Here is a 21,326-nt window from a genome sequence, read left to right as displayed (position 1 = left end):
TGCTAATCCCTCTGTATAAAAATATGACTTGGTAAGTAAACTTGAGGAATTTTTTTCCTATTATAAAAAAATAGCTCATCATTGCCAACCTTTCGTTAAATGATCCACGCACAGAAGAAATCACAAGGGAAAAAATGGTTTCAGGATCAATGTACTATAAATAAGAGAAATTTATGGCTTGTCACTAATATACCTTTTAACTTCAAATCACATGACAATTAGAACAGACTTTGTTAAATCCTTCACACAAACACATACACACACACACACACACAGTCACACCAAAATATAAGTGACCAAAAGGGCATGACATCTCAAACCAAGAACAAGAGAAAATGAATATTTTATTGCACCTACAATTAAATGTGCCTTCAAATTCCAGCCAACCTGCCAAAAGCATCTTGTAAATGTGTCAGGAAAACCCACCCACCCAGGGAACACCAAAATTGGAAGTCAGATAAAAACAATAATGCAGGACCATTACTACTATCACTGTTCACTAGAAAAAAAAATTTTTAGAAGAAAAACATGCTATTTGGATTTCAGTGGCAAGGGAATTTTAAGTCTTTTGTAAATATTCAACTGAACTGGATAAATATGATCTTGGGTACGAACAGCATTAGGTGCAGAATTCAGAAAATAATACATTTTCACTGTACAGCCTTTAAATTGGCTAAAAACAAAGACAACAACTGTGTGGAGTGGCATGCCAATAATTACTTCTCTTGGTTTACGTACATATCTTCTATTATATCAGTAGTTTCCCTTCTGCCTGATCTATTCTCTGCCCTAAGATCCTTTATCCTATATTAATAGTTGAATTTAAAAGAAAAATGTGCAGACAAAGGAAAAGAGGCAAATAGAGCTCTCTCAAACTGAGACTTTTTTCTATATAAACTATATGCACCTCTAAAACAGAGCGGAGGAACCTCATTGATTAGAATCATTTTTCCACGTGAAATATTTTGACCTCAGGAAAACTTGAGCAAAACAACTAGATTTTTTTAAATAAAAAAACCAGAAATAAAATTTTTATGGACAAATAAAAGTCCTCTTGGTTTTTGCCTTTGTTTTCACATGATACAGACATCTTATGTTTCAAAGAAAAAAATATATAACCATAGTAAGGAAGTGCCTTAACATAAACAAGGCAGAATAGGTTCTAAACTAGAGTGGATCATTTTTAAGAAGTACTAATTTATACCTACCTAGTTGTACCCATGCTAAGAACCAAAAACAAACTAAAAGCCTGGTTTCATTGTATTTTCATGTTTTCAGTACTACAGTCTGAATTTCGATATTTCACAAAAGAGTTGCTATGCCTTTATTCTTTGGCAAGGTCTGGCTGGCTCTCCAGTTTTCTTAGGACCCTGTACCAGAGGTTGCCACTCCAGCCAGCTTGGACGTTGGAAGCTAGAATCTGAACCTTAATTATGACCCACTCGTTCCACTGACTGGGTAGTGCAAACGTGAGTGATGTTCAAAGACGAGAAAATTAAGATAATAGAAGTTGCCTGCTCCTTAAAAACTGGAGGACAAGAACCTGTCTCCCAACTTTCCTAAAATTAAATGTCAAAGAGGGAGAAGAGTATATCAGTAATTTAAGAGGGAAGTTTATCTAGAATAAGGCCAGATTTTTTTTCAAAGCTACATTTATTTATACCCATGGCTTATGTGGGTTTAAAACATATGCATCCCTTACAATACATGTCATACTTGGAGCACGGAAGCTAGCTGCAGAACTGATTCTGACACACAGGCGCCTAGCTTAGAATGCATTTCTGTAGAATTCAGGGAGATCAATAGACTCGGGAAACAAATATGTTGATGGATGAGGACGGGTCTGAAAACGACCAGGTTGAGGTGACCACGCTGCAGGTTTCACAGCTATTCCACGTTGGTAGAACGAAAGGGTTACAAACGATTCCCCTTTCTTTAAAAGGGAAAGGAAAAAAAGGAAATGAGGGGAGAAAAAAAGAGGAAATGGAAGGAAGAGAATGAAGCAAGTGGTGAGTAAAGGAAGAAAGAAATGAGGACGGGGAAAGAGAAAGAGAGAATCCCGAAGAGGGGCGGGGGAGTGGGAAGGAGAGCTATGATGTATGGACGCTCACCAGCCACCAGCCAAGCGCTCCATCACCCCCAAGCCTGTATCCCTCCCTCACTCGTCTGGAGACCTGGGGTTCCGCCGCCCTGGCGCTGACAGCCCTCCCCGTGACCCCGGCGCAGGCCACGCCGAGATGCCCAAAGTGGCCCACCGCAGCCAGCCCATCCGAACCCGCCACTCCCAGGACCGCGCTGGCCACCCCCATCCCCGACGTTCCCCCGCACCCCCATCAGTAGTGTCAGGGGAAAAGCCGAGAAGAGTGCAGCGAAGAGGAAAAAAATAAAGAAGGGGAGGGGGCGGGGGAGACGACCAAAAACAATTTTTAAAAATAATCTCATCATGGGTCCTGGAGAAGCAGCAGGGAGGAGACCCGTGACAGGCACCTGGAAACGAACACGCTGTTGCAAATACCCCGGGCTCCGTTGGGCTGGGCGATTTTCCACAAAAGGAACTTTGCAAGGAGCGCAGCGGTTTGCAATGGAAGAGGAGGAGATCGCAGCGTTACCTGGCCGAGGTCTTGCCGGCGGGCCGCGGAAATCCTCAGGTTTGCGATTTTGAGCCACTTGATCAGGTTACTATGGAAATCGTCTTAAGGAGATGGAGAAAAAAAAGAAAAACCAACCGAGGCACATCCTTGTCACCCAGAAAGAAACTGCTCGGGCCGCTGAGAGCGGGTGCGGGACCGGGCGCGGGACCGGGCGCGGCGCCTCTCCCGGCCCGGCTCGCTCTTTCTTCCCTCCTCGGCCGGGCCGCGCCTCCCCGCCCCGCGCCGCCGCCACCTAGCAGCCCGCGGGCCGAGCCGAGCTCTCCGCGGCGCGCAGCCGGGAGCGAAAGCGCGAGCTCGCTCTCAGCCTCCAGCCGGCCTGGGCGGCGAGTGGCGCTGTTTCCCAGCCGCGCAGCTGGAATTTAAAGAGACAGGCGCGTCGCGGGGTCTGGGCCCTTGCCCAGGAGAGGAGCCCACGGGAGGCCCACCGTCTTGGAACCGCGCGGGATGGACGGAGCGGGCCCTGCGAGAAAAGTTTCCTGCGGGAACGGCGGGAGGAGCGCCTGAGGACCAGCCTCAGCTTCCTCTCCAGAATGCAGAACACAGGCTGCAAGGAGAATAAGAGGGATTTTTTTTCCTCCCTTGGAGACTAAGGGGGAAATGATTTGTATGCTCAACAAGTCTTGCATCTATTTTCAGCTGCTCTAGTTTCCGTCCATGAACACCGACTTATTTTCATTGAAAGCACACCTACAAACGGGGGATGGGCTGGGGGTGGGGGGTGGGTCACTCTTCATTTTATGTCCTACTAAGCAGAGAGGCATGGGTTTAGAGGAAGGTGGTGATGGGAAGATATAGCTGTCAGATATCTGGGATTTTTTTTTCTCTTCCTCTCTCAGCCAGAGAAGCGTCTCCTTTTCTCTCCCCTCACTCCGAATCCTGTAGGATAGACTTGAAGGTCTATTGAACCTTTACTCCAGGATTATCCACATACTCACCTGCCCGCCTACCGGCACCTTTTCTCTACAGCTAGGAAGGCAGGTCTACTTCTGTTGCTGAGAAGAAGCAAGATCCAGCAGAAAGAGGAGTCTAGCCTGGCCCTTTTCTATTCCTAGCTGAAAAACAGCTTTCAGTGGGCAGGTCTCTCACTGTTTCACTGTTACAAATAAGGCTCAGATCTCAACTGCTGACACGCAACCCAAACAGGATGTGCAGACCAATTCACATGGTTTGAGACCACCACATATTTGGAGAACCTGAGGAATTATGATGCAATCCATTTATTTTTCTGTCCTAACCATCACCTTTCATGCATTATATTACTAAACAGTCTCTGAAGTACTAGTTCAACTTGAATCCCTCCCCTGGAGAAGAGGTAGTAAGGTGTCTCTCCTTATGGTCTTGTCTTAGATCAACCAAACTGATTCCAGAGTCACTCTGGCATACAGTAGTAGACGCTCCATACATATGGATGGCATTATCAGAAAAAAAAGTGAATCTAGATTACCAACACCTTGTGGGCAGGATTCATAGAGTATTCTGTGTTCTATCTTAGACTATACATTTTTATGAGCCCTACACATAGGAAGGATGCTACATTTTAACTCAAGTGTCTTAAGCTTCTTTCCTGTATCTCTCTACCAACTTAACCTCCAGTCCTCTCACCTCCACCACGCTTCCTTCATGTTGCTCTTCCACCTTGCTTGCAGAGCAAGCCTTCCAAATAAATATTATGAGTCTTATATAAAATCTTTATATATATCCCCATTTCCTTCAGGAAAATAACCACATTTCTTGTTAGGGCATAGAACAGTTTCTTAGCCCCTTTGTGCTGCCATTACAAAATACCTGAGACTGGTTAACTTATAAACAACAGAAACTTATTTCTCACAATTCTGGAGGCTGAGAAGTCCAAGACCAAGAGGCTGGCAGGTTCTGTTTCTGGTGAGAACCCAGTCCCTGCTTCCAACACTGTGTCCTCACATGGACAAAGGGTAAAAGGGCCAAGGCTTTTAATCCCCTTTATAAGAAAGGAGACTTCATGATCTGATCAGCTCCCAAGGGTCCCTCCTCTTAATACTATAACATTGGAGATGGTTTCTACATGAATTTTGGAAGGACACAAATATTCAAACCACAGCAAAGAGTGTTTCTCAAACTTTAGCATGCATTGCAATCACCTGTATGACTTTTTTAAAAATTTGTAGGCCTCATGCCCAACTTTTCTTATTCAGGTGGTCTAGTCCAGGGTGATGTATAAGAATTTGTATTTCTAACAAGATCCCAAGTGATATCATGCTACTGGGCTGGGAATCACACTGTGAGAAACACTGGCATAGATCTTTTGTGATCTAGCCCCTACCTACTCCTGCTTCATCCCTCACACCTGCTCCTCAGTTCCCAAGCAGGTCAAACTTAATAACTTATTCCATGCTTTCTCATACAGCACCAGCTTACCCCCACCTGTACATATGCTGTTCTCACCCCATCTGTACATGTGCTGTTCTCCACCAGGAATTCTCTCACGTTCCCAACCCAGTTCTTCTCCACATCCCATACCACCACATCTGGGTAACACTTGCTCAACCCCTGAGACTAAACTCCTTTGGAATGCCTCCACAAACACTCCCAGATCCTACAATAAAGTTTAGATGCCATTTCTCTGTGCTGCCTCTATACCCACTTTTCACACATTAGGAATAATAATAGTACATTTATTTGTCTGCTTCCTCACTAGAATGTATGTACTAGGGGAAAGGATGGCAACTTATTTATCCCTGTATTCCCAAGGGTCTAGCACATTGGCTGAGACTTTGTAGCAGCTCAATAAATGTTCAGGTAGGCAGGGGAGTGAAAGAGAATGAGAGCGGGAGAAGAGAAACAAGGTTTTTGGTTGTTGATGATTGTGATAATGATCAAAGACAAAGTTCGTGATAGTATTAGAAAGGACAGAGATAGAAAGGAGAATTAATATTTTTGAACTCCTTGTACTGTATGTATCAGGTACTGGGTTAAATGCTTTGCATGTTACCTCATCTATTCCTTAAAACACCTTGCAAGACAAATATTATATTACATATGAGAAATCTAAGACTTGGAAAAGTGAAGTTGCTTGCTCAACATCACACAGCTGTTTGGTGGCTGTTGCAGAACTGAGGGAGGGATGATTTGTTTGATTTACTATAAGCAGCACAAAGGCAGTTTTCCACAGGTATAAGTAAGTTTCATGTGTATTGTAAATATTCATGAGCATTTTGTTACTTAGGTTAATATTACTTGAGCTCTCACCACCCCTCTCCCAGAAGGGGTCTCCCTCACAGCCTAGGGTAGGAACCTCTAAAGCTTTATTGTGGCTTCCCTGACTCAGTAGTCTACTGAAGTGCAGTCTCCTCAGCTGATGTAAGGGGCTCCTCTGGCCTCTGTCATTTCTGTGCAGTCTTGCTCTACCCTTGTACCATATCCTTAGTGCTCTGTAAATTTGTAAAACAGTCAAGCAAAGCAGACAAGTATAGTAATCCATTATGGTGATGGGGCCAGACTCCTTTGCTTGTCTATGTTTCTGCTCTAGTGTATCTTACTGTAACAGAGATAACCATTAACTGGCAAGAAAATGTGTGAATAAATTAAAGTATGATTGACGAAATTATTTGGATATCTTTCCAAACAAAAAATACATTGTGAACAAAAAATGAGTGTATTGGAAAGTAAATGGATTTTATGGCCATTTAGGATAAGGCTTTAATTCAAAACTTAGCTAATTTGCTATAAATATACCAACTTTTATAGTTAATGAAATCAGCTCAAGATAAACTTAGAACCTGTATAATGTCTATAGATTAAATCAGTATAGGAATGTTTGTTTTCTTTGAATGTTGTATCTTTTACATAGGATTATACTAAAACATGAAATTCTTATAGCTGGAAGTTATATTTAGGGCAAGGGTTCTTAACTTTAGCTGCATATTACAATCACCTGAGGAGTTCTCAAAACTCTCAATGCCCAAGTTGCACCTCAAACCAATTATATCAGAATCTCTAGGATTTGAGATCTAGGCAACAAGGTTTTTAAAGCCTTCCAGGTGGTTCTAATGAGAAATCAGGATTGAGGACCAGTTCTGTTGAGATGAACGTCAGTGGAATTCAGACCTGGCTGCTGATTAGAATCACCTGAACAAATTTTAAAGGTTCTCGTGCCTACACCCACCTACAGAGAATCTGATTTATTTGGTCTGCGGTGGGGCCAAGTCCTCAATACATTTAAAATCAACCCCAGGTGATTCTAATTTGAGGTAAGGTTGAAAATCACTGTTGTAGAACAATGGTCCTCAAAGTGGAGGCCCCAGAACAGTAACATTAACATCACCTGGGAACTCATTAGAAATGCACTCCAGAGGCCCTGCAGTGGCTCAGGCCTGTAATCCCAGCACTGTAAGAGGCCAAGGCAGGCAGATCCCTTGAGCCCAGGAGTTTGACACCAGCCTGGGCAACATGGTGAAACCCAGTCTCTACTAAAAATACAAAAAATTAGCTGAGCGTGGTAGCACGTGCCTTAGTCCCAGCTGCTTGGGAGGCTGGGGTGGAAGGATTGATTGAGTCTAGGAGGCAGAGGTTACAGTGAGCGGAGATCATGCCTGGACAATAGCTTGAGATCCTGTCTCAAAAATAAAAGAAAGAAATGCACTCCAGATCTACTGAATGAGAAACACTGCAGGTAGCGTTCAGCAATCTATATTTCAACAAGTCTTCTTGGTGATTCTGATGCACGCGAAACTTTGGGAGTCACTGCCTTGCCACGTGGTATTAGTGATATTATTCTCCTTTACAATTGAGAACCCCACATTATCTTCAGCAAACATCTGTCGAGCTCCTACTATGGAAGTTCTAACAATTATTTCTAACAGGTTTCCAGATGGTGCTGCTGCAGGCCCAGAGATCACAGTTTGAGGACCACTGTCCTGTTACACGCCAGGCCCCTGAAATTAAATATTAAGAATCTTGAGAGTTACTTTGTTTTCAAAAGGAACCTATTACAACATACCAATGTGGTGTGGCTCCATCAAGAAAACAACTTAGAAAATGGTTGAATTTTTAGAAAATCCTTTTCCCTAAAAAATTATGGAAAAATCGCATGTAGTTTATTTTTATTTTTATTTTTTTTACCTATTCCTACTTACTTGATCAGAAAAAAGAAAACTATCGGCCAGGCGGGGTGGCTCACACCTGTAATCCCAGCTCTTTGGGAGGTGGAGGCGGGCGGATCACGAGGTCAGGAGACCCAGACCATCCTGGCTAACACGGTGTAACTCCGTCTCAGCTAAAAATACAAAAGAAATTAGCCGGGCATGGTGGCAGGTGCCTGTAGTCCCAGCTACTCGAGGGGAGACTGAGGCAGGAGAATGGCATGAACCCGGGAGGCGGAGCTTGCAGTGAGCCAAGATCGTGCCACTGCACTCCAGCCTGGGCGACAGAGCGAGACTTCGTCTCAAAAAAAAAAAAAAAAAAAAAAAAAAGAAACCATTCAGAACTAAAAGCTAAGGGCACCTTAGTTATGAATATGGTTGTGAAGAGTTCATTTACTATATTAGATTGCAGGAAAATCTCAGGGTGGGAGAGAAAGATGTTTGCCTTTTTTCTCAAACCAAACCACCAGATCCAAGGCCTAAGAAAAAACTAATCAAAACTTTGATTTTTTCTGGCTACACAAATAAGCCCAATTTGCCTTCCAAAGAGGCTATTCTTCTTCCTGTCACTGCTTTTAGAAGAAAGAAGAACCTGGTTATTCTTAAAAAGGCAAGTGCTCTTCTTAATGACTTGGGGTGAATGTAACTATGAAAGTCCTGCCCATCCAAACCTAGAAATTAACAGGACCCCTAGTTTCCACAGCCTCAGCTTCGTTCCACAGGCATAGAAGCCTAGATGACTGAAAGCCAGCATTGTGTCACTAATCTTTGCCTCTAGTCAAGCGGCCAAAGAAAACCCCAACCAGAGCACTCAAAAGAAGACACCCTAGACCATGAAATCTTCTTTCATCCTTTCAGCTGCTTCAATTGATTTCAGGCTACTAACTTGGACCCTTGAGGGAGGATCTTTCAGGGATAAGCTCTTTTTATAGTATGAGACCCTGCCTCTACTTGGCAATTGCTTTTGAAAAGTTCTACAATAGACTATAAAATTGCATTTTTTTTCCCTGAAACTTCCTTGGGATCAGTGGAATTTCTCTACTTAATAGAGCAGGGCTTCAGGAAAATATCCTAAAAGAGTTCGGAGTTGCCAGCCAAAGCATCAGGTGCTGTTACTGACAAGAGAAAAGGCTTTCTAAGAGTAAATTATCAGTATTTGTTTTGCCTGTGCTTTTTCAAATAACTGCAATGTTAATAACTACATCAGCTACTGAACTAACTCTGGAAAGATCTTAAAGTTTGAAATCTCCTACCAAGGCTGGAGGAAATAATAGTCATCACCAAACTACAAAATGTCACCTAGATTGCTTTTTTTCAGGCATGTATACTTAAAAATGCCAAGCAACTCCCAGAAATGTAATTAAGTTGTTTAGGTGAACAGAGAACGGCAGCAAGTGGCTTTTTAAAATATCAATTGTGAAGGAAAAATGTAAAGAGAACAAAAAGTAAAGAAAGATGATGAAAAGAAAGGGCATGTAAGAGTAATTGGAAAGGAGGTTGCTGTGAGTAACAAGGAGGCCTTTATGTGGAGAGTGTCCATTATAGACTGGCATCTGAGGCTGTTTCATTATGGAGTTGATCTCCTTGGAAAAAAATAATGAAATGGTAAATTTTCCAATCAGAAAAATCTTAAGACTAGATTACTACCTGTCTTTGAAAGGGCCCTGGCGTGGTGGCTCACGCATGTAATCCCAGCACTTTGGGAGGCTGAGGCGGACAGATCACAAGGTCAGGAGTTCGAGACCAGCCTGGCCAGCCTCGTGAAACCCTGTCCCTACTAAAAATACAAAAAATTAGCTGGGCATGGTGACACATGCCTGTGGTCCCAGCTGCTTGGGAGGCTGAGGCAGGAGAATTGCTTGAACCCAGCAGGCAGAGGTTGCAGTGAGCTGAGATCATGCCGCTGAAAAAAAGTAGCAGTGAAGTTATTTAAGAGAATATACCTGTTGTTAGGAGGTTTCAGCTAAACTTACACTGACATGGGTAAAAAATAAATTTTTATATAAGAGGCCAGGCCCAGTGGGTCACACCTATAATCCCAGTGCTTTAAAACGCTGATTGCTTGAGGCTAGAAGTTTGAGATCAGCGTGGACAACATAGTGAGATTCCATCTCTACAAGAAGGTTTTTAAAAGTTTTAAATTTATTTATTTATTTATTTATTTATTTATTTATTTATTTATTTATTTATTTTCTGAGACAGAGTCTTGCTCTGTCAGCCAAGCTGGAGTGCAGTGCCACAATCTCTGCTCACTGCAACCTCCGCCTCCTGGGTTCAAGCTATTCTGGTGCCTCAGCCTCCCAAGTAGCTAGGATTACTGGCATGTGCCACGACGCCCAGCTAATTTTTGTATTTTTAGTAGAGACGGGGTTTTGCCATGTTGGCCAGGCTGGTCTCGAACTCCTGGCCTCATGTGATCTGCCTGCCTTGACCTCCCAAAGTTCTGGGATTACAGGTGTGAGCTACCGTGCCCAGCTAAATTAAAAATATTTTTTAAAAAGAATGTGTGTGTCTACATATGTATGTCTGTGAACATGTATACATTTATAAATATATATGAGGAGAGAGGATACAAATGTGACTAAACGTTAGTGAGAGGTGAATATAGGTGAATTGTAATAGACTTGTAACTTTCCCACAGGTTTAAAACTTTTACAAAATAAAAAGTTTAAACAAGAATAGATAAATAAAATCGCTACAAAATAAGTTACCCAAAAACATGGTATAAGGTGAGCTTAAATTAGAGTCCTGAAAATATGTTTCAGTCTGTTCTAAAACCATTAGCAGGAGATGGGCACCGTGTTCCTCTCTTGTATCACAATTGTTGTCATTAGAGATATGGCATACACGTTTGTGCACATCATACATTCCAAGTAATGCAGCACACTACTCTGGACCACGGTGACCTTTTAAATATTCTGCAAATTGATTTCCAGGCCATTCCCACTCTCCCTTGTTTATAGCCTTGGTAACCCAGAAGAAAATGAGACTGGCCAGCTGTGATTCCTGCATTTCTGTTCTCATCAGTGCTCAGAATTACATTTCTTTCTCTCCCAAAGGCTTCATGACAACGCTTACTGTTGATCTAGAGAGCAGCAGCACCAAGAATCTTCAATAAGGACAAGTTTAAGAGCTATAAGCAGTTGTGTGGACTCCTTAGAGGTACTCGATTGAATGAACACCAGTAGCAGCAGATTTATACTTTTCTGTATTGTAAACTATGACAGTAGAATTACAAACCTCTACAAAACATAGAGTGCACACAATACAGACAGACAATATATCTAGTGTTTGAAACCACAATATATCCAGATTATTATCTTTTTTAGCATTAAATCACTTTTACCTATTTTCATGATTTTTTAATCTATCAAAATGCCCTTTCTTATACTAAATTTATATGAATGCTGATCACAGTAATCCATGCTATGGTCTAAAAATTCTACAACAATCCCTACCTCTGACATCAAACTGAGGTAATGAAATAAGAGGAGGTTGGCACCTGCCTTAAGCTTTGTGACTTGGAATTCCCTGGCAGACATATATTCCCATAAATAACCAATAAATATAGAATCAAAACAAGCTGAGTATATCCAATTTCTTCAAACTAGCTGCCTTGTTTCTGTTAGGACAATCCTGATTTTCTAGTTGTAGAGAGAAAAAAAAAGTTAGTGGTTGGTCAACCCTTACACAGATTTCTTATCTATTGGGAAAAACCAGCAAAAATAGGAGAATTAGCATAAAAATAAAATGGAATGGAGAATAATTTTTTTCACGGGCTTGATGATACAGAGAAAAGATAAAGTTAGAAAAAGGGAAGCATTTCTTACCACACAGAGACAGTACAAATAAAAATTCAAGAGGGACTTGCTAGGTAGAGACTCCAAGAAAAGACTGTTGTTCCACTTTCTTTCAGGAATCCAGAATTAGGTAGGGGAATTTCTATTTCAGTAGCTCAATATATAGGAAAAGGAATTATCCACTGAATTATCCTTATCAGTGAATATAGAGCCACTGAATAAGTATAAAATATTATAAATGGAAAGCTAGTATCACCCCTCATTCAGCCCTGTAGGGAGTCTAATTGAATATGTGAAAAGTTCATAAACATGAGAATTTTGTGCCTCAGATCAACAGTTCCTCATAAAATTTCTCCTCTGAAGAAAATTCTGTTTATTTCCATGCATTCAAAGTTCCTAGTTTTAAATGGGAAGTTATATGGAATAAAAAGAGAGAAGGAACAGTCCTGAACTCTCGTAGTAACTAGTGGTGGATAGAGCGTACAATTTTACTTTTCATTCCATCAAGCATAGTAACAAGAGCGTACCTTTTTCTCGTACTAAGGGATTGGAAAGGGCCAGCTGGGGAGAGATTTCATTGGCTTCCAACTATTGGTTATAGGCATCCATTAATGCTTTTGGCAAGGTACCTTTGGGAACTAAAAACTTAACACAGACCAGCTTATTGATTTGTTTACTCCACTCGTAGAATGCCCCTTTTCTGTAGATGTTGGAAGTTCAAACATAGCAAAGTCAACATATTACAAATAATGTGGATAATGGGCAAATAGGTACTAAGTGCTAAAATAACTCATTAAAAATAGCATGAAGATAGCTTATCTCCATAATCTCATCTAACCTAAAGCTACTTGTCAATGAATATAATCCCCAAATACTCAAAACATATTATGTTTTATGTAATATATATGTGTGTTATGTATATCAAATTTTATACACACATACATATATAAAGGTATTTTAATCTATATTCTAACTCTGAGTTACTGAGTAAAAACTTAAACCTCCGAGCTCCTAATATATTAAAATGTACGTGTAAGTGTTCACTCTACATGTTTGATAAGAATGAGCTATCATATTTCTGATCTGCATATGTTTCATTAAAATCATTAAAAAGCATTATTTAAATGCTTCCTTATTGGCACCTAAATAGTATCAAAAGTATGTATACGTGTGTATGAGAGACAGTATGTGTGTGCAGAGGTTTAGTTTGATTTTCTACTCTCAAAAATTATTTTCTGTTTACTAAAAAGAGTCTATAATTTAGCTCAGTTAGGACCCCAACTCTGTGACAAATTGTGGCACTTCATTTTGGACCCCCTGACATTTTGTTCACTGTGTAACTCTTCTGCATAAACACTGACTCAAGCCACAATCCACAATCCAAGACACTGCAAGAATGGATGGAAACAGAATCATGTGATGTGAAATGCAGAGTCATATCTCAGCTCCTATAATAACTGTCACAGAAGAGCAGATGTGAAATGCTAATGTCTGTCTCCTTGATGTTTTGCAGACTAGGAGGTTTTCCTGGTAATTTATAAACTTGTTGAAGTTGTAAGCACTTACAAAGCCAGTTTCATTATCAGCTCTATCAAGAGTCCTACCCCAAAAGGGGGTACTTACTACTTGTGTCAAACAACTGTGTTTGTCCTATGTTAATACCAATTATCATTAATCAACCTAAGAATCAAAGCTTATTACGTCCCCACCCTTAATTGTAACCAGTATCCAGTTACAATGTCAGCTACTGGGGCTGGTAAAGATAAATAATTATATCCTTTGTAAGAAAATTGCACTAATAGCTTGCTATGGTTTAAATATGTCTCCCAAAGTTCTTCTGCTGGAAACTTAATCTCTAATGCAACATTGTTGAAAGGTGAGACCTTTAAGAGGAGATTCAGTCATGAACGCAAAGCTATTATTGTGGGAGTGGGTTAGTTATTACAGGAGTGGGTTCTTGATAAGAGAATCAATTTAGATCCTTTTCTCTCTCTCTCACACTTGTGCTCCCTTGCACTTCTGCCTTCTGCCATGAGATGATACGGCAAGAAGGCCCTCACACGATGCTGATACCTTGATAGTGGACTTCTCAACCTCCAATAACTGACATAAATTTCTGTTTTTTATAAATTACCTAGTCTGTGGTATTTAGTTATAGCAACACAACATGAACTAAGACAGAAAATTGGTACTGAGAAGTGAGGCTGTTGCTATGATAAATATTTGAATATGTGGAACTGGGTAATGGGTACAGACTGAAAGAATTTGGAGGAGCAGGCTAGAAAAAAGCCTAGATTGCTGTAAATGGAGTGTTAATGGCAATTCTAGTGAGGGATCAGAATAGGAGAGCTGTAAGGAAATTCCGAAATTTATTAGAGATTAATTAAGTGGTCATGACTAGAATGCCAGTAGAAACATGGGGAGTAAAAGCCTTTCAGATGAGATCTTAGAAATAAATGAGGAATGACATATTGGAAACTGGAGGAAAGGCCTTCCTTGTAATATAGTTGTAAAGAATTTGGCAGAATTGTGTCTGTGTCCTAGGACTTTGTAGAAGGCAGAGCTTAAGAGCAATGAACTGGGATATTTGGCCAAAGAAATGTCTAAACAGCAGAGTGTTCTAGGTGCTGTGTGGCTTCTTGTAGCCGTGCACAATAAAATGAGGAAAGAGAGAAATTGAAATATGGAATTTATAATTAAAATGGAAGCAGAACAGAAAGATTTGGAAAACTATCAGGCTGGCCATGTAAAGAATGAAAAAGAATGTTTGGGAGGGAATGCTGAGACCATGACCAAGCTACCTTTTGTTAAAGAGGTTAATATGAATAGAAGAAACCTAGGTTCTATTCATCAACACAATGGGAGAATGACCCTGAAGGCATTTCAGAGATCTTCGAGACAAGTTAGGAGGGCAAGGTTTCCAGAGAGGTGTCTTGGGACCTCAGCATTTGCTACCCTATGCTACTTTGGGACTCTCCTCCCTGAATTCTGACACAACTCCCTTTGGTTACCCCAGCTGTGGTCCAAGCAGGCCAAGTGTGGCTCATGCTGCAGCTCCAGAAGGCACAAGCAGTAAGCCTTGTCAGTGTCCACGTGATGCTGACTCTGCAAACATGCCAACTATGCAGGCTGTGGCACCAAAGTGACCTCCACTTAGGTTTCAAAGGATGTATTAGACAATCTGAGGGTCTTGGCAGAAACTTGTCACAGAGGTAAAGCCACTGCAGAAAGTCCCCACTAGGGCAAGGCCTTGTGGAGCCGTAGGAGACAGGCCACTTCAGAGACCCCAGAACTATAGAGCTGCCAATCTGCAACTCCAGACTGGGAGAGCTGCATGCATGAGACTCCAGCCCATGAGGGTTGCTGCATTAACTGAGCCCAGCTAAGCCATAGGGGCAGGACTGCCTGAGGTCTTGGGGTACAAACCCTGCCCTAGCGTGCCAGGATGCAGGACATGGGGTCAAAGGAGACTGTTATCCATCTTTGAGACAATAGTATTTTCCCCAATAGGTTTTAGGTATACTTGGGACCAGTTACCCCTTTCTTTGTGCCTATTTTTCCCTTTTGGAATGTAAGTGTCTATCCTATGCCTGCTTCACCATTGTATTTTGGAAGCATATGTAATGTTAGTTTCACAGGTTCACAGCTGGAGAGAAATTTGCCTCAGGATGAATCTTGCCTTTAGTCTCACGCGTATCTGACTCAGATGAGACTCCAGACTATAGGCTTTTGAGTTAATGCTGGAATGAATTAAGGTTTTGGGGCTGTTGAGGTGGAATAAGTGTATTTTGCATGTGAGAAGGAAATGAATTTTGGGGGCCAGGGATGGAATGCTATTATTCGAATGTATCCCCCAAAGTTTATGTGTTAGAAACTTAATCCCCAGTGCAACAGTGTCAACAGGTGGGACCTTTAAGTGGTGATTAGATCAAGAGGGCTCTGCCCTTCTCAATGAACTAATGCCATTATTGAGGGAATATGTTCATTATCATTGGAGGGGATTTCTGATAAAAGGATGAGTTTGGCCCCTTTCTTCTCTCTCACGCTTGTGTTCTCTTGCCCCTCAGCCTTCTGCCTGAGATGATGCAGCCAGAGGGCCCTTGCCAGATATTGCCACCTTGATATTAGACTTCCCATCCTCCAAAACTGTGAGAATTTAATTTCTATTTTTTATAAATGGCCCAGTTTGTGGTATTCTGTTATAACAACACAAAACAGAGTAAGACACATCTTAAGAACATCTGTATAAGAACCATTTCTTTCTTAACAATGCTACCAAAAAGAATATAAGTGGGGAATGCCCAAATAACACTTCATTAATTTGAAAATGAAGCAAAATTGAATAAAAATCCCATAGAAAATGAGGTAAAGGTAAGAAAATCTTTGGTCCTTTCAATTTCTTTCCTGAACCATGAGATCCTAAAGAAATGATGAGATTTTCATGAGGAAAAGGTTAAAGTTATTGCAGACATATATTTGCTCCACTGAAGGCAAGTGCAAACCCTTGGCAAAGCACATGTTTTGAAACATCTATATCCATAAAATTTACTCAGGAACATATGACTTCCTTTGAGAACTTTAAGAGATGACTCAATCAATATATTCATTTGAAAACTGAGATTCAAAGTCTTTAGTCAAGATTTATGACCATTTTATTCCTTTATTTTCCTAAAATTTCCACCAGCCTTTCTACAGGCTGTTACATCCTGATGTCTGTGGGAGGTTTCCAACTCTGTTTTAAAGTTCTGAAGAGTGTTTACAGCATGTTATTTCTGTAGACCGTCTATCTTTTGAAATGCTTCAGAACTCTTTAATAGGAACTCACTGTGAGGATATACTCTACCCATAACAGTTTATTATGTTTGTGGCCAATAAATGAATTTTACATAAACGAGTTTAGAAATAATTTTCAGGATAATAACCAACAATTTTGTGATTTGTGTGTTTTCCAGAACTAGTATAATCAAACCAATAATACATATTCTTCCCTAACCTAGTTCTTGAAATCTATTGAGATTTATAACACCTTTAATATGCAAAGAACTTTGCTTCTTGCTTTGTCATTGTAACTTCATAATTTAAATAAGTATTTTCTTCAGATGGGTCAGATTTTCTAACTTCAATATATTTTATAATTTGCTTAAAATATTTGCTTGTTGCCAAACTGTACACTTAAATGTATCTCAGGATCTCATGTGATAGAACAGTTGGAAGTCACCTCTCAAGAATAATCAGAATATTTATTGTTGACCTACCACGTGCAAGGCAGTGTAACCCCACTACAGAAGACTGCAAAAGTTATAGAAAACCATGCCTGCACTAAAAGAGTTTCTATCTACATGGGATGACAGCATATGATAATGAAACACTTAAATAGGACTCCTAGAGATTATATGCTTCAAAATGAGTAGTCTGTCATTAAGAACAATCAAAGACAATTTTGCAACTCTTAATTTGGACGTCCTGAAGAATAAGGTCTAAACTGAGCTTGAGACGTTTAACTAGGCCTTACAGAGTATTGATACTAAAAATGTGGCCCAGAGGAGCAGCAATACATACATCACCTGGAAGCTGGTTAGAAATGCAGAATCTTGGACCCAACCCAGACCCGTGGATCAGAATCTTCATTTTCAGTGGATCCCAGGATCATTCATATTGCCCATTACATTTGAGATTGCTCTGTAATGAAGGAAGTTAATACTTGACCTGGACATGAAAAAACTAAAAAGATGAGGTTAAATTCAGAGTCACAGTCCAGATAGTAATGGGCCTTGAAAGTTCAATCTGAATTCATGTTTGTGTTTTGCAGTGATCAAGTGTAAAATGTACTAAAGAAGAGATATGTGGGGAACAAAGATACCAATTAGAAAACCATAGGCTGAAGAAGTCACACCATTCATTTTGGGAGTTGTCCATGTAAGAGTTTTCTCTCCTATTAAAAAAAAAAAAAAAAAGAGTTAAAAGCAACATTCTTGCATGCACCCAAAAGAGAGAAGCTATTCCAATTGATCAGTGTCTGAGATTCACTGAGCTTTGTCTTGCTAGTGAGCCTGAATTCTATTCCTTCACTAAAGAACTATCCTGTCCCTCTTGTTTCTGTGGAATATGCACAGCAGAGCAGACATTGCACATCCTGCCCACTGAGGGGAAGGTGAAGGGGTAGAGGAAGCCTACAACTCTCTTCTCTAGTTTATATAAAAATGGACATACTAGGCAGCCCGTGGTCTTTGTGGGAAAGCTGATTGGTCAAGTATTTCAAAAAATGCATAGTTTTTGTGTGTGTCTGAGGACCAAAGTCCCAATATTAATTCATACGGGAGGTAAGAGGCCCCTCCTCAAACCAATACCTCAGAATTTTGGATTTATAGGAAGGGAAATCACATAATACATCACCCAAACTAGGACACCATTGAAGAAAAAGAGAAAACTATTCAAAATTACACCAGGATAACAGGTTTAAACTGAGATTATCCTGAGTAAACCTGTGATATCCTATAAAGTATAGTATGCTTACATATGAAATTAGTATAAAATGCCTTGGCCGGGTGTGGTGGCTCACGCCTGTAATCCCAGCACTTTGGGAGGCCAAAGTGGGGGTGGATCACCTGAAGTCAGGCATTCAAGACCAGCCTGGGCAACATGGTGAAACCTCATCTCTACTAAAAGTCCAAAAATTAGCCGGGTGTGGTGTCACATGCCTGTAGTCCCAGCTACTCAGGAGGCTGAGGCACGAAAATTGCTTGAACCCAGGAAGTGGAGGTTGCAGTGAGCCAAGATCACGCCACTGCACTCCAGCCTGGGCAACAGAGTGAGACTTGGTCTCAAAAATAATAATAATAAATACATAAATAAATAAATAATAAAAAAATTCACCTTCCCCATAATATCTTGAGTCCCTAGTATCTTTATTAGTAGATAGTCACATATATTCTTCTTGAGAACCCTCCTTTCATCAACCAAAACCCTCAGCATCCACGAGGCCCAATTTGCACATCCAATAAGGGTGAACACTGGACTCTAGTACACTGTGGTTCTTGTTACTGTGTGGTTGGAACTATGGAAGTTGGGTTCTATAACACTCAAAAGTCAATGCCAACCCATTTCTGAAATAATGACCTGATAACCCAGCTCCAGGCTATGGTCGTTCAGCATGGAAGCAGGAGCCCGTTCCCTCAGTGCTAACACAAGGGCAAGGGTACCCCTTACTTGAGTTTCCAGTGCTGTAGCTCTTGGCTCTCAGTTCTTTGGGGTCTGGATTGGTTCAGTGTGAGCCACTCAGAGACCACTTTCCCTTTCCCTCCCCAGGTTGTTGGGGAGCTTTTCATTTTATATTCTCCAAACACAAGGTTGTTACTCTTCTGAGGAATGTAGGCCTCTGTCAACCAAAGGTGGTTTTACCCTACTATGAAAGAACCCCTATATCTTTGGGGGATGATGAAGGTTGAGGATACCTTTTTTGATTCCAAAGCAAGTTTTTGGCACGTCTCTTGAGAGAAATTTTTTTTAAAAAAGCTAAACTCTAGTGGGATACTCTTCTATGCACAGATTAATAAAATTGAAATGTGTCTCCTATTTGCCAAGTGAGCATCATTGTGATCCATAAAGACATGGAAAAAGATTGTAATATTTGTGTTGGCTATAGAAATTATGAAAACGATGGAATAGCAACTAGAGACATTTTCTAAGAAAAGCCTTACTGAATCTAGAGATTGATTAGGCTTCTTAATAAACCAAAAAATAAAAAAGGGAAAAAAATCAAGCAAAAAACAGGAGTTTTGACTTTAAGTGATGAGAATAATACTGATGCCAAGAGGAAGTGGGAGTTAATGCAGCTGGTTTAGCATCAAATATAATTAATCGAATTTGAAAAATATTGGTTTTGTGCTAACAGTAGGACATCTGAGTGGAAATATCTAACAAACAATTTGACTTTGTTTGGTAAGGAAATTAGTAGTTACAATACAGAGTTGGGAGTCTTTCGCATCTTAGAGCATGGGTTGTAGCCTTGTGGATGAGCTCATCAAGGGGAAAGAGTGGGAAGAAAAAGATAAGTCATCAAAGAAGTCGAGGCAAGTGTGGTCAAAGAGAGAACAGTGTGGTGTGTGACTTACAAATGGAGACAAATGCCAGTGTAACACAGAAATCTGAACAGAGAGAAACCATGGAAAACCTGAAGTGGGAAATTCAACTGGAAGTAAAGAGTATTAACTACTATGGAGAGATCAAAGGAGCCAAAGACTCTGAAAATAAACCCTTGGAATTTATACAAGGAAAAAAGGTACAAATATCTGAGTACCAGCTATATGCTCAGTGCTTTTCCTTATGTTAAATATTTTAAGAACGAAGAGTGTGGCAGTGACTTTGGAAAGAAAATTTTGGCAGGAAAGGAGTGCACAATAAATACAAAGTGGTGTCTTGGGGGAATAGCGAGGCCTAGCTAGAAATTTTTTTTGTTTTGTTCTCTTGTGTCAAGATAGAGCAAACTGCTTGTTTGAAGGCAGGAAGAAAGAAACCTCTTGAGAGAGAGATTAGAGGGAGTATGATAGAAGCTAAGTGATTGCAATGGCAAATGTTGAAAAGTTGAAGTTTTAGTATTAATTAGCAATCTTGAATCTTCATGAAAGAGTTAATTTTGTTTAATTATGCATGGAATGAGTCCATTTTTCTACATCACCTCTCCTTGTCTCTTTGCCCTTTACTTTTATGGCTTTGAATTCTTAGAAACAAAGTCTTTTTCATTATATTATATTCTTGTGAACAGTTAATTAGTTTTAGAAAGAAGTACGTATTTTGACTAATCAGCCTAATTGTTCACCCAATCTTACATTTATGAATTATTTTTTTAACCCAACCAGGAAATTTCAAATCTTAAAAAAAACAACTGGATGTTGTTCACATAATATAGTAAAAACAGTTTTAAGTTTGATCTCATAGAAGTGATACTTCTATACCCTCAAATTGTCTTTCCTCTTAACACATTGTCTGAAAATTCTATAAATGTGTCTGTGAAGTGGAATAACTAACAGAAAGCAATTTTCTCATTTCTTACATTACTGTCTTTCAAATACACCAAGTTATTATAATGCAATATTCAAAACTGGCAGTTTATTTCCTGTATTCAGAGTAAAATATTGTCTTATCTAAACCAAAAGACAAGTACCCTGTAGTCCTCTTCACTCCTCTAAGCACCAGCAGCCCAATTCTCCAGGACTGAGATCCAGTCTCAGCTGCATCAGCTGCTCTCTTGATATCTCTTGGCTAACCTCCCATGCCTAAATATCCCTTGGGCAAGATAAAATTTCAGTGTGATAGGATATCATCTTCTCTCACAATTAAATCCTACCTTAGACATGCAGATACAATAGCAACTTCATCTCTGCCCAACAGCAAGACACTTTTGGGTGATGATAACTAAGTAGAGTTACTTCCTCAGAAACAAAAAGCAGAGGCTGTTAAATGAATCACAAGTGGCCATTTCCCTGTTGCACTCAGAAAGGAGGCAAGTGGGGTGCCAAGGAAAGAAGCAATAGTGCTTGATTTCTTTGCCACAAAAAATATAAATAAGAGGAAAACTCAGTCAACAACAAAATCTAGTCTTGCTTGAGCAATAGGAGTGGTACTAATAATAATTGAAAATAATAAAATTGAGCCAGTATCAAAAAATATATTTATTAAATTTAAATTTAAACTGGCTTTTCTGACTTGAAAAAGGTAAATATATAAGAAAAGTAATAATTATAAAAGTATTTCAGAAGAAA

General features: G+C 40.1%; 1 protein-coding gene and 1 long non-coding RNA gene across 6 annotated transcripts in view; one reads left to right on the top strand and one right to left on the bottom strand.

Annotated features, from left to right (window-relative positions):
* Nucleotides 1-3,066, bottom strand: part of NAV3 (neuron navigator 3) — an 890,287-nt gene extending 887,221 nt beyond the window's left edge. For all 3 annotated transcript variants that reach the window (XM_055359213.2, XM_063694177.1, XM_063694178.1), the window contains exon 1: nt 2,610-3,066. The gene's annotated coding sequence lies outside the window, so the exon portion shown is untranslated. The remainder of the gene's footprint in view (nt 1-2,609) is intronic.
* A 7,559-nt stretch (nt 3,067-10,625) lies between these two features.
* Nucleotides 10,626-21,326, top strand: part of LOC134756522 (uncharacterized) — a 96,777-nt gene continuing 86,076 nt past the window's right edge. For all 3 annotated transcript variants that reach the window (XR_010129257.1, XR_010129258.1, XR_010129256.1), the window contains exons 1-2: nt 10,626-10,930; nt 15,636-15,716. This is a non-coding gene — a long non-coding RNA (uncharacterized lncRNA). The remainder of the gene's footprint in view (nt 10,931-15,635; nt 15,717-21,326) is intronic.

This window comes from Gorilla gorilla, chromosome 10, assembly GCF_029281585.2.
Source record: "Gorilla gorilla gorilla isolate KB3781 chromosome 10, NHGRI_mGorGor1-v2.1_pri, whole genome shotgun sequence".
Lineage (NCBI taxonomy): Eukaryota > Metazoa > Chordata > Mammalia > Primates > Hominidae > Gorilla > Gorilla gorilla.
This window is presented reverse-complemented; position numbering and strand designations above follow the sequence as displayed.